Source organism: Triticum dicoccoides, chromosome 5A, assembly GCF_002162155.2.
Source record: "Triticum dicoccoides isolate Atlit2015 ecotype Zavitan chromosome 5A, WEW_v2.0, whole genome shotgun sequence".
In the NCBI taxonomy this organism is placed as follows: domain Eukaryota; kingdom Viridiplantae; phylum Streptophyta; class Magnoliopsida; order Poales; family Poaceae; genus Triticum; species Triticum dicoccoides.
This window is the reverse complement of record NC_041388.1, coordinates 646973654-646979073: the sequence shown is the minus strand read 5'-3', so window position 1 is coordinate 646979073 and position 5420 is coordinate 646973654.

Here is a 5420-nt window from a genome sequence, read left to right as displayed (position 1 = left end):
AGATCTCGTGGTAGATCAAATCTTGTAATACCCATATCATCAAGAATAAATCAAGCAGGACGTAGGGTTTTACCTCCATCAAGAGGGCCTGAACCTGGGTAAAACATCGTGTCCCCTGCCTCCTGTTACCATCCGCCTAGACGCACAGTTCGGGACCCCTACCCGAGATCCGCCGGTTTTGACACCGACATTGGTGCTTTCATTGAGAGTTCCTCTGTGTCGTTGCTGTTAGGCTTGATGGCTCCTACGATCATCGATAGCGATGCAGTCTAGGGTGAGACTTTTCTCCCCGGACAGATCTTTGTGTTCGGCGGCTTCGCACTACGGGCCAACTCGCTTGGCCATCTGGAGCAGATCGAAAGTTACGCCCCTGGCCACCAGGTTAGGTTTGGAAGCTTAAACTACACGGCCGATATCCGCGGAGACTTGATCTTCGACGGATTCGAGCCTCTGCCTTGTGCGTCATACGGTCACGATGAGTACGATTTAGCTCTACCATGAGACAGTGTTCAGGAGATCGCACTGACAGCCGCTCCGACCCTCAATTCGGAGCCAATTGCGCCGTCCATGGACGGGTGGATGGGCCATGCCACGGAGGCCTTACCCTCAGCAACGATCGAGCCGAACATCGACCTTACCATGCACGAGAGTTGTGTTGTCAGACTGCCGGATCTTTCTCCGGCCACGGACTCCGAACCGCCTGTGCCCATTCCTAGCGAATCATAATGGGCGCCGATCATGGAGTTTACCTCCGCGGATATTTTTCAGCACTCGCCCTTTGTCGACATACTGAACTCATTAAGGTCTCTCTCCTTGTCAGGAGGATCCTGGCCAAACTATGTCCGGCAGGATTGGGATGCGGATGACGAAGAAATTCGCTGCCCACCCACCACCCACTTAGTAGCCACTGTCGACAACTTAACCGACATGCTCGACTTTGACTCCAAAGACATCGACGGTGTGGACGACGATGCGGGAGACGAAGAGGAACCACTGCCCACAGGGCACTGGACAGCCACCTCATCATACGATATATAAATGGTGGACACACCCAAAGAAGGCAATGGTGACGAGACAGCGGAGGATGACCCCTCCAAGAAGCAAGCCAAGCGCCGACGTCAGCAGCGCCGCTCTAAGTCCCGCCAAAGCAAAAGTGGTGATATCAACACAGGAGATAATAACACTCCTGATAGTGCCGAAGATGGCAACAATCCCCTCCAGCACAATCTAGGACAGGAGGATGGAGAGGCCAGCCCTCCAAAGAGAGCGGCAGATGGAGAGGCAGAGGATGATAATTACATGCCCCCCTCCGAAGACGAGGCAAGCCTCGACAATGACGAATTCGTCGTGCCAGAGGATCCCGTCGAACAAGGGCGCTTCAAGCGTCGGCTTATAGCCACGACAAATAGCCTTAAGAAAAAGCAGATGGACTAAAGTCCTCGCGGCCGAGGAATATAAACTCGAATGCCCCTCCAAGAGTTACACAAAATGCAGGTTGCTACCCCGACTGGAGGAAGAAGCGTATGACGCGGCTGATCGGCCACCTCGTGGCCGCGATAAAGAGGCATTCCAGCCAAAAGCTCAGCCTACACCCTGACGCCATTCAAATACAAAGGCATGGGGAAATACGCCAGACCTGCGAGACATATTGGAGGACAAAAAAACATGCAAGATCGATCTACGGATCACGAGGGTGCGCCACTATGCGAGATGGTAAACGTCATGCCAGATACAGTAAAAGTAAATCCGGCCGGGCCGAACACAGCGGGCAAGACTCATTGGAGCTGCGTCACGATATAGCCCAGTAGAGAGGCGCTGCACACCCCTTATGCTTCACAGATGAAGTAATGGATCATCAAATGCCAGAGGGTTTCAAACCCGTAAACATAGAATCATACGACGGCACGACAGATCCTGTGGTATGGATCGAGGATTTCCTCCTGCACATCCACATGGCCGCGGTGATGACCTACACGCAATCAAATACCTCCCACTCAAACTTAAAGGACCAGCTCGGCATTGGCTCAACAGCTTGCTAGCAGAGTCCATCGGCTGTTGGGAAGATCTGGAAGCCGCATTCCTCGACAACTTTCAGGGCACTTATGTGCGACCACCAGACGCTGATGACTTGAGCCACATAACTCAACAGGCAGAGGAATCGGCCATGCAATTCTGGACACGGTTCCTAACTAAGAAAAATCAAATCGTCGACTGTCCGGATGCAGAGGCCCTAGCAGCTTTCAAGCATAACATCGACGATGAGTGGCTTGCCCGGCACGTTGGACAGGAAAAGCTGAAATCTATGGCAGCCCTCATGACACTCATGACCCGCTTTTGTGCGGGAGAAGACAGCTGGCTGGCTTGCAGTAATAACATATCAAAGAACCGTGGTAGTTTGGATACTAAGGATAGCAATGGTAGGTCACGTCGCAACAAACACAAGCGCCGCATTAGCAACGACAATACCGAGGATATGGCAGTCAATGCCGGATTCAAAGGATCTAAACCCGGTCAGCGGAAAAAGCCATTTAAAAGAAGCACTCCGGGCCCGTCCAATTTGGACCGCATACTCGATCGCTCATGTCAAATACACGGCACCCCCGACAAGCCAGCCAACCACACCAAAAGGGATTGTTGGGTATTCAAGCAGGCTGACAAGTTAAATGCTGAAAACAAAGATAAGGGGCCACATAGCGATGCGAGGAAGAGCCTCGACAGCCGAACACCGGAGGACAGAACAGGTTCCCCCCACAAGTGCGGACGGTGAACATGACATACGCAACCCACATCCCCAAGAGGGAGTGGAAGCGTGCGCTCAGGGACGTATATGCGTTGGAGCCAGTCGCCCCAAAGTTCAACCCATGGTCCTCCTGTTCGATCACCTTCGATCACAGGGACCACCCCACTAGTATTCGTGATGGCGGATTCGCCGCACTGGTCCTAGACCCAATCATTGACGGATTTCACCTCACTCGAGTCCTTATGGATGGTGGCAGCATCCTGAACCTGCTTTACTAGGACACAATGCACAAAATGGGTATAGACCCCTCAAGGATCAAACCCACAAAAACGACATTTAAAGGTGTCATACCAGGTGTAGAGGCCCATTGCATAGGCACAGTCACACGCAAGTGGTCTTCGGATCCCCGGATAACTTCCAAAGCGAAGAGTTAATCTTTGATATTGTCCCGTTCTGCAGTGGTTATCATGCACTGCTCGGGCGAACCACATTTGTGAGATTCAATGTGGTACCGCATTATGCATACCTCAAGCTCAAGATGCTAGGACCTCAGGGGGTCATTATAGTTAACGGAAACACAGAGCGCTCTCTCCGAATGGAGGAGCACACTGCAGCCCTCGCAGCGGAAGCGCAAAGCAGCCTCTTAAGGCAATCCACTAGTTCGGCGTTTAAGGACCCAAACACCTTCAAGCGCGCCCGGAGTAATCAGCAACAGGACCGCCTGGCATGTTCCGAGCTCGCATAGCAATGCGGCCCCCACCCCGGTCCCAGCCAAACGGCGGAACCCGTGCCATGCATACATAATTACGCATTAAAAATACCATGGGCATAGGCGGGGAAGGGGGGCACGACTACGGCACGCCCCAAGACGCGGCTTAAACCGCACTAGGGGCTTCCCGCTTTGTTATTTTTCTCTCTTTCAGGACATTAATCTCTGGACCCTGTCCGGCAGCATGATTGCCGAAACATGATGCAACAACCAAGGAGGCAGAAAGCTACATCACACCACAGAACTCCGAGATGGATTATGATAACGAGTGAAATACTTGCTTTAATATTATTCCTCAGCTTGCCCTTGGAGGGGACATAGTCCTACTTTTTGCTTATCGCACTACCTGTATCATTCTGCTCTAACGCACATTTTTTAATAAACAATGCATTACATTAAGGCTTTTATTGCATTCCTTTTTTTATATATGTTCATTCATGACATCTAGCACCCGTACACTCTGGTACGGCCAATACGCTAGGGGCTTAAGCATACCCCACAATACGGCATGAGAAGTCCGGACACTTTCAATAGTGCGGCACCCCGAACTTATAACACTATATGCATCAGCTCCGAATCATGTATTGGGTCAATAGTTGGGTTTGCCCTACTCCCATGTTTTGGTACCTTACATTCCGCTATATCGGCTAAGGTAGCACTGGGAGAACTACTACGATTGTGCCCTGGTTCTGCTGGGCTAAGCACCTCAGTAGAGAAAGCTAAAATTGACTGTCATGATAAGGCGAGAGACTGGTCGCTGTTCGAGAGGTTTTCGAGTCCTTAAAGAGTTATGCCGCTTAGAGCGAGGAGTTGGCCCTGTCTGGCTTAAGGCGTGTATCGCACCCCAGATTCGGCCTTCCGAATACTAGGGGCTTCGCTGAAATTTAAAATTATAGAATTTGATGGCTAAGTGAGAGTGATAACGCATTATAGTCCGATTGCCTTGTTCGTTGTGCTGAGCACCTCCCTCGAAGGACCCAAAAATGGGAACAAGAGTGCTCAGGTTTATCCTGAACACCCTAGCACTCGTGGCATGGGGGCAGAAGCCGACGACTGGCCATCTCTCAGATCTGATAAACGGCTGAACAGAAGGTAATATTTTAAATTCAAACAAGCGTTGCATAGCGCATATGAACAAATTTTCATGAATACAGGATTACACGAGCGGGTTTACTCAAATATTATATCATTGGTACACTCGTCCGCTACGAGACGGGCACCCTTCAGGACACCCTCATAGTACATCTCGGGTTGGCGATGCTCCTTGCCCTCCGGCGGCCCTTCCTTGATCAGCTTCACGGCGTCTAGCTTGGCCCATTGCACCTTCACACGGGCGAAAGCTGGCGTGCACCTTCGATGCAGACGGACCGCTTGACGACTTCCAGCCGTGGGCAGGCATCCACAAGCCGCCTCACCAGGCCGAAGTAGCTGTTCGGAAGGGCGTCGCGAGGCCACAGCCGGGCTATAAAGCCCTTCATGGCCTGTTTGGCCGCCTTGTGTAGCTCGACCAGCTGCTTTAGCTGGTCGCTCATAGGCATCGGGTGTTCGGTCCCAGTATATTGGGCCTAGAACAACTTCTCCATTGAGCTTCCCTCCTCGGCCTGGTAAAATGTTGCGGCATCCGACACGCTGCGGGGCAAATCTGTGAATGCTCCTGGAGAGCTCCAGATTCGGGTAAGTAACAAGTAATTTACTTTCACATGCTTTCTTTGCATATAGAATGCATTACCCACCGCTATTTTCTTCATCGCATCAATCTCCTGGAGGGCCTTTTGGGCTTCGGCCTTGGCACTCTTTGTGCTCTCGAGGGCCGCAGCAAGCTCAGACTCTCGTGTCTGCAAGTCAAGCTCCAACGCCTCGTGCTTCTTCACGAGAGCATGGAGCTCTTACTGCACCTCGCCCACCCGTGCC